We start from the raw sequence: 13,260 nt of genomic DNA, 5'->3' as shown, positions 1-13,260 counted from the left end.
AGGAGGGCCGAAAGATGAAGGGACACTGGCTACCGTCAACGAGGAGTCCAGAGCCTGAAAGATCTCTGTAGGCCAGACAAGGCACCGTGAATACCGTCCAGGAACGCATTTGTCTGCTGCATCTGGGATGCCAGTCCCTGGATGGCATTCACGATCATTGTCTGCCCCACAGAGATGGTCCTCAGGAGGCCAATAGCCTCCTAATTGAGGGCATCATGGCTGACTGGGGGAGGGGCACAGGTGCCTGCGGCGAAGGAGACGCCCACCCTCCTGGGTGAGGGGGAACGGTCTACTGGGAGGGGTGCAACAGGGAGGGCGGTGCTGGTAAGTGGGGTGGAGGACAACAATGGTGTTGTTTTGGTACCAGAAGGGTCCGCCACTGCCATTGAGCCGCCATCGGAGGAGGTATCTGAATCAGATGTTGTGATAGCTTCAGTCTCCCCCTTGGTGCGCCCCTCACCCTCTGACCCACTGGTCCCTTCTGATTCACTGCTGGCTGCCTCCTGGGTCCAGTGGGCTGCAGCATCCCCACTCACCGGTGCCATTCCTCCCTCACCAGATGATGCTAATGCACACATAGACAGAGGAGGAGAGAGAAAAGGAGGTTGGCAGAAACAGAAAGGGAGGTAAATATTAGAACCCCCACATCCACTTCACATACAAACAATGCAGATAACAGTCCCTCCCTGCGAAACAATAGACCAATTAGCAATTATTCCCAAATAGAGTCATGCAAGCTATGTCCAAACCCATCTCAACCCTGCAGACCAAACTCTTGCATGAAGACAACTACGTGCCCACTAATGCCAAAATGACTACTCCTGGAATCAAGCCCAGGACTATATCCAAACACATGTCATCCATTACAGGACGATACTAATTTAAGCAGAGAGGGACGCAGGACACTAAATACCTGATAGGAATGTGAGGAGTACATGTGGTACAGAGGATCCATTGATGTAGGAAGTGATGCAACTGCAACCTTCACGTAACATGCCTGTCATTACCCATATACAGTGCCATCATGACCACTTCGTACTACTACAGTACACGCAGAGATGGAGGATGTAGACATTGACAAGATAGCAGACTTGAGAGACCCATACCTACAGCTGAACATGTGTCGCACTGCCACCACTTCTTATTCTACATGGCTTAACATAGCAACCGTCACACACTCCTACTTGATGGGTGTGGCAACCAGGACTGTACATTCCCTGACTCACATCTGACTACGTTCATTCCAAGTCCAAGGAAGGTGACAGAGCACAACTATGCAGTAGTGACCTGACGGTCAACACTTAACCCCTTGTGGCTGCTGTGCTGCCTTCAAGCACCCATCCAACTCAGGGTACACCACTGCCAGTATGCTGGCCATTAGGGGGGCCAGGGTCCGACGTGCACCCCTCCCACATTGGGAGGCTGTCCCCAGCTGGGCCTCTGTGGTCTTCAGGTCCCATCGGACGCAGGTCTTCCCACAGCTTCCTGCAGTGGATGCCTGCCGGCAATGGATTCCCAGGGTCTCCACTTTCTTGGTGATGGCTCGCCACAACCCTTTCTTTTGGTGGGTGCTGAGCTGATTGGGAAACAGAGAGAAAAGGGGGAACATGATGTAAATGATACCAAATGATACCAATCCAGCAGTAAGCTTTGGCGACACACAACGAACATTGCTCATGCACACTGGCAATATCCCACACATATCATGCTACACACCTGATCAGTCATAACATGTAAATGTGCACACACATACATTGTCAAACACCACCCAACATGTGGGACAAGGACGTTGTACTTAACTGTTGTCCTGGAGCTCCGTACAACCACCCATACGGGTTTTCCACAAGTTTTTCCAGCTCCTCTGTTGAGAAGGCTGGGGCCCTTTCCCCTGCAGTGCGTGCCATCGTTGCTCTAAGAGACAGGACACAGCAGCTCACAAAGCGGAGGTCTTTCTATCTCGAATGCCAGAAGTCAAGTGAGCTGTCCACACAAAATGGAGGTTATAACTGCAACGGTCATGACCGTCACCGCCATTGACATCAATGTTAACCAATGAGGAGTTGCACAGTAGTTCTGATTGCTCTCTGCCATGACGACTTCCGCCAGTGGAACGAGGTCACTTCCAGCAGCCCAATGCATGCTGGACACGCGGATGCCATTTTAGTCTGTAACATTACTGTCCTGAGTTTACACCTGCATGTCGTCACAAATACATTCTTCAGGTCTGACATGGTGAATATAGACACATGTAGTGCATGTCTAGTGACATTTACAGACTTGTCAGAACAATTGTCAGCATATTTGATCAGTATAGTGGAACACAGGGAAGGTGTAGGTGTACATGTCCTGTATACGTCCATTCCCACAGGAATTATGTGCCATCGTCTGGTTAGGTATTGAGGGTAGAGTAATGCGTACTCCCACAACATGACAGACAACTTGCATGACTATTACATAATGACTGTTGTGTGTCATTCTGAATACCCTGAATTGTGACAGATTCCCAGATTGTTGTTTGTGTCCCCACACAGATTTGACCACAATGGAGTGGTGAGGAATGCACTCATTTCCTGGCCACTCGTAGATCTTGACATCATGGAAGAGCGTCACATCACCAGGAACTATCGACTAAACCGTTGGTGCATCAAGAAACTGGTCGCACAGTTGAAGCCAGAACTCCTGCCCGGTTTGAGGAATACCCATGCCATCCCTCCAACTGTCCAGGTGTTGTCAGTCCTGCATTTCCTGGTGAGTGGCTCCTTTCAGGTCACAGTGGGACTGGCTTCGGGGTTTTTGCTGTCCAAGTTCTGTAAAGTGTTGCAGGATGTGCTGATGCCCTACTGAAGCATGTGCACATGTACCACTACCTCCAGATTTTCCCCCTGTAAAAGCAGCCTTCTACAACATCTCAAATGTCCCACATGTAATTGGGGCCATTGATGGAACTTACGTTGCCCTGGTACGTCCGAGGATCAATGAATAGGTCTACAGAAACAGGAAAAGTACATATTCACTCAATGTACAAGTGGTGTGTCTTGCTGACCAATACATTACACATGTGAACGCTAAATTCCCTGGATCAGTACATGATTCCTACATCCTGAGGAACAGCAGTGTCCCTGCAATGATGTCACAGCTACAGGGAGAAAGGTCCTGGCTCATAGGTATGTGTACTGCTCTCCATGGCAGATGTCTACACCGCTCATGACACAGTCAGCACTCCGGCTAGCAATGTTACCTATGGCCATGTTTCCTTTTCCACACAGGTGACTCCGGATACCCTGCCCTGGCACCTGATACCTGTGAGACATCCACCTACATTAGGGGAGAACAGGTACAATGAGGCACATGGCTGGAGGAGGCGTGTGATTGAACGGACATTTGGGGCCTGATTCTAACTTTGGAGGACGGTGTTAAACCGTCCCAAAAGTGGCGGATATACCACCTACCGTATTACGAGTTCCATAGGATATAATGGACTCGTAATACGGTAGGTGGTATATCCGCCACTTTTGGGACGGTTTAACACCGTCCTCCAAAGTTAGAATCAGGCCCTTGGTCTCTTGAAAGCCAGATTTTGTTGTCTTCATGTTTCTGGTGGTGCCCTACAGTACAATCCAGGGAAAGTCTGCAAGATCATTGTTGCATGCTGCATACTCCATAATCTGGCCCTCAGAAGGCACATCCCACTGTTGGAGGAGGGGGACTGTAATGCTGGAGCAGTGTTTGTGGCCAGTGACTCTGATGCTGAGGGGGAGGCTAACGAGGATGAGGCACATGACAACAAGACTGACATGATTTGTCACTACTTTCCTTGATGTACAGGTATGTCTGCATTACAAATCATCAGCGCATGGGAGATGTATTGCTGAATCCAATCTGTGGCTAGTATTTACATGCATCAAGGTATGTGTGGGGACCAGAGCCTTACATATTGATTAACGAAGGGTAGGTGACTCACCCTGAGAGGTAGTGGAAACGCACAGCTGATAAGTTCATTTGTGGAATGCTGGTGCCATTGCGGAACATCCTTCTAGTTGTATTAAAGGTTTAGGGTCCTCAGGCTGCCTGTTTGGGGATGTGTTACCGGGACTTAGCAGTCTTGCCCTACTGCATGGCCATGTCATGCATTGTCATCTGCTGTGTGTCAAGTACCTGTTTCTGACTACTCAGGAAGTTGGGCAATTGAGGATGTTACCTATGTTTCATCTTTCTTGTCCCACACATGTGTGAATGCCAATTCAGACCCTTCCATATAGTGTAACATGGCTGCTGGGACACTCATACTGTGTTTGTGTGCAACTGCTATTGATGTATGACTGTGGTTTACATTCCTTACAACCTTGTACCTCATTCCATTTACTTATCCCTCTTCAGGTGACATAGCTGTTTGCAGTCTGCTTGCTGATTTGCCTGTTGACATAGTTGACAGTGGATGTTAAAACAATATGGATGTGCTTACACACCTGCTGGAGTATCCCACCACATCAGTAACTTGGGCATTTTTGTTGTGTAGACATGTGTATTTTTTTGTTGTTCTGTAACATATTTGCCAATACTAACAATAAAGAGACATGCACCGTGACTTGTGATAATAGGTGTTTATTTAGTGTTGAATTGGGGCAGTGCTCTAGGTGATGATCAGAGTGGGTGGTCCAGCTGTTAGGTTCATAGGCCGGTGTCCATTTACCTCGGAATGATGTGACCTTGGTATTGGACAGCCAACAGGGTGTAAAAGTGGCACACAAGGGTAAAATTTCAAAGAGGGATCACTTCCTGGTGGGGGGATTGGTCCTGGCCTGAGGCCCTGCAGGATGTCAGGATGGGCGACCTCTTTTATGGTGGGTTCCTCAGCTGCAGGGGTAGGGATACTGGTGTCCTGTGGGTCCTCCTGCTGTGCCTCCATTCCAGTAGCAGGTGCTGATGTTGAGGGCAGTTCCTTGAACTCCCCTAATATCAAGGCCATGGTGGCATTGTGTGCCTGTCACTGCTGCCTGGCTTCCTGGTGGTATTCCTCCTGCAGCCTTTGTGTGTCCTGCAAGGTGGTGAGTATCTGGCCCAACTGGTCCTGGGTTTGCTGGTAGGCTTCCAGGACCCTGGAGACAGCCTACTGGCCAGTTGTGTCCTGTACCTTCCTCATCCCTTGTCCCACTATTGGCCTCCCACTGACCCTTGCCCCCTGTGCCTGTGCCCCTGGTGCAGTGTGCCCATCCAACTGACACCAGGACCATCATTGTCTTGGGTTTGCAGAGTTGACTCCTGCCCCTGTCCTGTGGGGCACACTGATGATTGATGTGACCTTGGGACACAGGAACGGGAAGGTGGGCTCTGCTGTGCACTGGCTGCCACAGGGGAGGTGGTTTGAGTTGTGGGCAGGGTGAAGCTGGTCGTGGTGGACTGACCACTCATGACTGATGGGCCAGGTTCATTGTCCGAATCAAGACTTGCATGTGAATCCCCCCTATTGGTGCTGTATCCAGACCTTGGCTTCCTGTCACTGGGCTCCTCTGCTGTCTGTCAGTACTTGGGAGACCTGTGAGATGAGAGGTATCGTGTCAGATGATGGTATTCTAGCGGTGACACACATGGTTGTATTCCCCATTCACTGTATTTGCAGGGCAGTAATGGCATTGACAGTTTCCAGTCCACTGCTTGTGTTCCCATCAATGGAAGGTTGCAATTGCCCTAATTTGGAGAGCGGTTTACATTTGTCTTGCTACTGTCATTGCCATGTACTGATGTGAATTCCTACCACATATTAGTGATGGGGAGTGACATGGTTTAATGTGCAATTGCAGAGATGTGATACGAACGTAGCATTCAGACAAGGGTAGCGAGTGTTGCATTGTAATAGTTGTGATGCTTTCTGCTGTGTGAGGCATACATGCACTAGGTTGGGCTGTGAGGGAAAGGTATCAGTGGGGAGATGTGGCATGCAAGGGTGGGTGTAGGGCCAACAGTGGGTTTGTGCACGTTCGAGTGGTTTGATGGGGTGAGAAGGTGGTGGGAGTACATGCTGTGCACAGGCACAATGGTGGCCAGTGAGTACAGTGGACTTACCAGTGTCCAGTCCAGTAGCAATTCCCGTCAGTCCTTCTGGATGAAGTATGGCCAGGACCATCTCCTCCCTCATGCCATTTCTGGGGGAGGTGGTGGGGGTCCTCCACCAGTCCCCATGACAGCCACTTGGTGCCTGGAAGCCATGGCCTGTACCTTCCCCCCAAGGTCATTCCACCTCTTCGAAATGTCCTATCTTGCACGTGGATGGTTCCCCACTGCATTTACCTTGTTGACTATCCTCTGCCATAAGTCATTCTTATGGACTATGGATGTCTGCTGGACCAGTGCTCCAAACAGTCACAGCTCCACTTTGATTATTTCTTCGACCATTACCCTGAGCTCCTCTTCTGTGAATATGGTTTTTTTTTGTGGTGCCATGGTGGTTGTGTTGTAGGTGGGGGTGTATTGTGTGCAGGGATTTTGGGTGTGCTGTTTGTAGTTGTGAATATGTGTAATGGAAAGTGCGTGTGCTCTGTGGTGTTTGTGTGCAGTGGTGTGTTGTGTGATGCATGTTTAGTATGATGGTGCCTGTGGTATCTAGATGCAGTACCTCCTTTTAGTGCGCTCTTCTCTCGCTCTGTCAGGGTTTCTATTTGCAAAGGGTTCTGGGTATGTGTGGGGTGTGTTTTGTAGTGCTGTGGACAGGTGTGTGTATGAGTTTCAGGTTTTGCTATTGGTGTTATCCCATCTGGTGTAGTGTTGCTGTGGTGGTGGCTATTTTTTTCCGTGGAGGGTTGGACCACCAATGGATTACCGCAGTGATGGTTTCCGCAATGCTTATTTGTGAGTCGGAATTTGAGGGGCGGAATTTTCTCAGCGTGGCGGTGGTAGTGGTGCAGCCGCCTCCTTCATGTCGTCGTTTGAGCCGACGGTATCGTTTTTTTGGTCTATTTTTGGCAGTGTTGTGTGGGTCACTCGTAATGCGGCGGGCTTCACTCCACCATCGCTGGTGGTGTATCAGCTAACGTTTGCACAGCGGTCTTCGGTAATGACAGCCATACTCAGAATGAGCACCTCAGTGTCACCAAAAATAAAGGTACTTTGGGGCATATTTATACTCCGTTTGCGCCGGTATTGCGTCGTTTTTTTTGACGCAATTTCGACGCAAAACTAACTCCATATTTATACTTTGGCGTTAGACGCGTCTAGCGCCAAAGTCCATGGAGTTAGCATCATTTTTTAGCGTGGACACCTACTTTGCGTTAATTATATGCAAGGTAGGCGTTCCCGTCTAAAAAATCGACTCCGAGGCATGTGCGTCGGATTTATACTCCCGGGCAAAATTCACGCCCGGGAGTGGGCGGGTCAAAAAAAATTACGTACAGCCGCTTTTGTGCCGTTTTTTAGCGCCTGCAAAAGGCAGCCGTTAAGGGACCTGTGGGCTCTGAAGGAGCCCAGAGGTGCCCTCCCATGCCCCCAGGGACACCCCCTGTCACCCTTGCCCACCCCAGGAGGACACCCAAGGCTGGAGGGACCCATCCCAGCGACATTAAGGTAAGTTCAGGTAAGTGTTTTTTTTCTTTTTTTTTTGTGGCATGGGGGGCCTGATTTGTGCCCCCCTACATGCCACTATGCCCAATGACCATGCCCAGGGGACAGAAGTCCCCTGGGCATGGCCATTGGGCAAGGGGGAATGACTCCTGTCTTTGCTAAGACAGGAGTCATTTCTATGGGGGTTGGGAGTCGAAAAAAATGGCGCAAATCGGGTTGAGGCGAAAAAATTGCCTCAACCTGACTTGCCCCATTTCTTGACGCCCAAGCCCCATATCCCCCTACGCCGGCGCTGCCTGGTGTACGTAGTTTTTTTCCACGCACACCAGGCAGCGCCGGCGGCTAACGCCGGCTAACGTCATTGATTAAATACGGCGCCCGCATGGCGCTTCAGAATGGGGTTAGCCGGCGCTAATTTTTTTGACGCAAAACTGCGTTAGCGCAGTTTTGCGTCAAAAAGTATAAATATGGCCCTTTATTTTAGTGACGGAATGCAAACTATATCTTAGAGGCTATACTCCGTTAGTAGGTAAGTATTATACACAAAATATACACTAGTAACCAAAATCAGGTAAGTAAACAGTCATAAAGTAGTGCAAATAGCAAAAATCACCATGGGCAACAATGGGCCTAGGGGGACCACAAACCATATACTAAAATAGTGGAAGGCGAATGTTGGTTTCCCACCTAGGGAAGAGTAGTGTGTAGAGGGGCACTGGGAGTGTAAGAAAACACTAAAGATAAGTAAGGTACCCCACCCCAGAGCCCAGGAAAACAGGAGTAAAGTACAGCACGTTTCCTCAGAACACATTGGAAATTGTGATAAAGAATAATGCATTACCCAAGCAAGACTGCAAGATACCAATGATGGATTCCTGTACCTGAAGACCTGTGGAGATAGGAGACCAAGTCCAAGAACAGCTGAAGAGTCCAGGAAGAACAGGTGCCCCTGCTAACCCGGATGAAGGTGCAAAAATGAAACCTTCAGTTGGAAGAAAAAGTCAGTGATGCACCATAGAAGACAGCTGCGGGTTCCTGCTTGGTGCAAGAGATGTCCAACGTTGAGTAGATGAATGCAGGCTGGTTTAGTCATTGGATTCTGCCAATTTGGCTCACGCAAGAGATGCATTTGGCCCAAAAAGGCACTGCCTAGGCCCAGGAGGGACCTGGCGGTCTCAACTCATACTGAGGAGATAGAGGGGGCTCTCAGCACTTCAGAGAGCCCATAAAAGACCAGGCAGCACCCACAGGAGTCCCAGGACACGGGGTCAAAGAAATTGCAAATCGCAGGCCTTGCAGCACTACACAAAGGGATCCCACGCCGCTGGAGAACAACTCAGGGAGCTGTGTGTCACAAGATAGATTGCTGGGGACCTGGGCTAGGCTATGTATGAAGGATTCCGTGGAGAAGTGCACAAAATCCCTAAGAGCTGCAAAACACGTGGCACACAGGGGTACTGTCTGGCTCGGGGACGCAAGCTCTTACCTCCACCAAATTTGGACAGTCAGACCTTTGGACAGTCAGGGTTGCTTTGATCCACCACCTGTGTTCCAGGATCCATGCTTGCGCCAGGAGAGGGGATCCAGTGCACCGGTCGTCTCTGTAGAGAGGTGCCTGCTGAAGCAGAGAAGTGACTCTGTCACTCCACCGGAGATTCATTTGGTCCTTCTGGTGCAGGATGAAGACAGGCAGTCCTCGGAGTGTGCACAACATGAAAACTGTTGCAGTTGCTGGCAAGAGCTGGAGTTACAGAGTTGCAGTAGCCATCTTGGATACTTTGTTGCAAGTTGTAGAGTTCCTGGAGCAGTTCTGAGGTTGATCGGATGGTAGAAGGTGAAGCAAAGGATGCAGAGCAGTCCTGTTGGAGTCTTGCAATCTGAATCTGAGGAAACACCCACAGGAGAGACCCTAAATAGCCCTCAGAGGGGGATTGGTCACCTAACCAGGTATGGACCTATCAGGAGTGGTCTCTGATGTCACCTGCTGGCACTGGATACTCAGATGCTCCCAGAGTGCCCCACCACCTTGGAATCTAAGATGGCAAAACCCAGGGACACTCTGGAGGAGCTCTGAGCACCACCCCTGGAGTGGTGATGGACAGGGGAGGGGTCACTGAACCAGTGTAGAATGGATTATGCAAGGAGGGCACCATCTGTGCCCTTCAAAGCATTTCCAAAGGCTCTGGGAGGATACCCCTCCCATGCCTGTAACACCTGTTTCCAAAGGGAGAGGGTGTAACACCCCTCTCCTAAAGGAAATGCATTGTTCTGTCTTCCTGGGATTGAGATGGTCAAGCCCCAGAAGGGCAGAAGTCTGTCTGTGAGGTGGCACCAGCTGGGGCTGCAATGAAAATCTCAGAAGGCTGGGATGGCAGTACAGGGGGTCCATGGTGGAGCCCCCAGGGTACATGGAATTGTCCCCCCAATACTAGAATCAGTATGGGGGTACAATTCCCAGTTGTTAGACACCTCACATGCCCATATTCGGAGCTACATATATTTATTGCCCTATATGCAGTGCACACTTATAACGGCATCCCTGCGCTCACGAAATCCAGGAAAATGGGCTTTGGACAACATGGAGGCATCTCTGCTAGTGCAGGGGTACGCTTACACACAGGTACTATGCACCTAACCTTCAGGGTCTGAAGGCTAGACATATAGGTGACTTATAAGTGACCTGGTGCAGTGAAAATGGCTGTGAAATAGTGCTGAAACTATTTCACTTAGGCTGCAATGGCAGTCCTGAGGAATTGTTTTTTATGAGCTCCTTATGGGTGGCAAAAGAAATGCTGCAGGCCACAAGGATCTCCTGGAACCCCAATGCCCCGGGTACCTAGGTACCATATACTAGGGACTTATAAGGGGGGTCCAGTATGCCAATTTGGAGGGAAATACTGTGTTATCAGTATGGAAGTACAAATTTGGAATCAGAGAGAGCATAAGCACTGGAGTTCTGGTTAGCAGGACTCCTGCGACACAGATAAGCATACTTACAAAAACATGTGTAACAGACTGACAAGTAGGCCACAACCTATGAGCACTGGGGCCCTAACTAGTAGGATCCCAGTGACACAGTAAAAACACACTGACAAACACTGATAAACAGGCCAAAAATGGGGGTAACCATGATAGAAAGAGACTACTTTCTCACACTGACCAAGTCATTTTACCTTCACATTGGCTAAACACTCTTTTTTTCTCTGACCTATATACAGCTGTAGATGTGTGCCATCATTGCAGGCCACCGTGCCTGTGCCACAACAAGGACATATGTTTGTATCGTACCACCAGAACCTTAAGCATTGGATTATGATGGGCCTGTAATCAGGGACTTCACTGTCATCTGTCTGTAACTTGGATAATTGATGTTGTATTACGTGTGGTACGTGATAAGGCTCAAGCTGGTGACATCAACCACTTTAATGTTTGCCTGTTCTACAGGATAATGTCTGGCAAATCCCATCTTTTTTGTAGCCTGGGGGTCTGTACCTTAAAATATGTACTTTGACTCAGTGTGAGTCATGCTTTCTTGTTTCTAAAAGTCCTGACATATTGACAGCGTATGTGCTGTACACTGGAATTAAGTTTTTGGTTTGACCTGACACTTGTACTAATGTGTTTGTGTGTAATGGTTGTAATCTTGAGCTGGACATTGTATTCCTGTAACATATCCCTCCTTACCAAAGTAGCTTGTGTCTGCATTGTATGCTTCACAGGGTCTCACATATCAACAAAGCAAAGAAAATTAAGCAAGCAGACAATGAGTTTGTGATGGGTGAATTTATTACAATGAAAATGCAGAAAATACATTTGGGAGATGAAGAAACAAAAAAGTAAAGTGAAGGGGTCAGTCATGGTGAGTGAAATCAATGGAGCAGATGTCACACCATTGGGAGTCCAAAGTCCAGAGTACTCCTCCCATTGGAAATGGTAGGTGGTTCAGGATCAGTCAACAGAGTGAAAGTGTGGCACACAAAGGAGGTCCTTTAGGAAGAGGTCACTTGCTGGCAGTGGTTAGTGTCTTGCCATCCGCACCTCCTGGATTCTTCATGAGATGTCCCCGCTTGCATGGTGGAGGGGATCAGCTGCTATAGAGGCAGGCGTGTCTGGGGCTGATTTTGTCTCTGTTAGGGAGGCCCTGTTGGTATTGTGATTCTCCATCTGTTCCCACATGTCTCTGTGCATGTCCCTCTGTAGCTACTTGATTTTCCAGAGCTCAGTCAACACTTGGCCTATTACGCCTTGGGACCCCTGATAGACTCCCAAGATGTGGCTGATGGTGTTCCTGAGCAGGAGAAGCCCCTGTGGCATTACTGCTCGCTCACAGTATCCCCCCATGCACTCTACCCCCACAGGCCTGTGCCCTGGCCACAGGGTGCCCTCTCCAACTCAGTCCTGGAACCTCATTGTTGGAAGTGTTGCGCTGCAACTCGGGATCCAGAACTGGGAGGCACGAGATGGTAGACACTATGCTAGCAACACAGGTTGAGGGGGCAAATGGTTGCCTGTGATGTTGAGGCAACCGAGCTGGGAGGTGCTGATGTGGGCACAGTGAGACTCACTGTTGATGTCTGACTAGATTGCCCAGATGAGCCAGAACCATTCTCCACATCCAGACGTACATGGGTGTTTTCTTCACTGAGGGTTTCATCCATGGGGGTAGTGGCCTCTGTGTGCCCAGTGGCAACGTGACCTGTTGATGTGAAACATACAATGTTACTAGTTGTATTGTGACATCTACCTTCTACTTCCAACAGTTTGGTGTTACAATAAGCAGAGACCTTGTACAAAGTTAAGTTGCAGTTAATCCTATTGTGGCAAGTAGACATGGTATTGGCTGTATTGGCATGACATTTGTGAAGCATTTGTGAAGAATGCCAATTCCATTTAAGTCATGCTGCTTTTGAAATGGACAGATCATTAGCACTTGGGAGAATGGCCTGGGAATGCCATTTTGCCACCAGTGGCTAGGCAAGATATGGCTTTGGTAATTTTGAGGCCTAGTTGATTTTGCTGCAGGCAGACCCAGGACTATCTTGTATATGTGACTAGAGTTATCATGTGGTTAGTGCAGTGTGAATGTGTCTGCTGCCAATACCATTCAGGTTATACATTTTGAGGCCTTAGGGATACATTTTCTGCACACTGGGTAAGGTGTCATTTCTGTCCTCAAATATTTCATCTTGGGTTAGCAGGTCAAGATGGATCTATGCTGACAGATATGTCTATGATTTAGGAATGATATGTGCTTGATTACTCCCAGGTGAGTATACTTCATTTGAGAATTGACAAACAGATGTATTGTAGCACATGACTACTGTGCTGGTGGTTGGAGTTATAGAAACAGTGTCTCCTGGGAGTTTCAGTCATGTCACTCTCTATACTACACTCAATTGGCAAATGTGATCCTACCAGGTGAGTAAACTTTATTTGAGAGTTAACAAACAGGTGTATTTATGCAAGTGAACACTGGGCTGGTGGTTGGAGTAGGAGAAACAGTGCCTCCTGGGGGTTGCAGCCATGTCACTCTCTGTACTACCCACACAAATGTTATCCAACCAGGTGAGTAAACTTAATTTGAGAGTAAAAAAACAGGTGAATGTAGGCAAGTGAGCACTGGGCTGGTGGTTACAGTTGGAGAAACAGTACCTCCTGTTGGGTGCAGTTAGGTCATTCTCTATATTACACACACTTGACAAATATTAT

Source organism: Pleurodeles waltl, chromosome 9, assembly GCF_031143425.1.
Source record: "Pleurodeles waltl isolate 20211129_DDA chromosome 9, aPleWal1.hap1.20221129, whole genome shotgun sequence".
Classification (NCBI taxonomy): Eukaryota; Metazoa; Chordata; class Amphibia; order Caudata; family Salamandridae; genus Pleurodeles; species Pleurodeles waltl.
The sequence above is the reverse complement of the archived record's forward strand: the minus strand, read 5'-3'. Positions refer to the sequence as shown.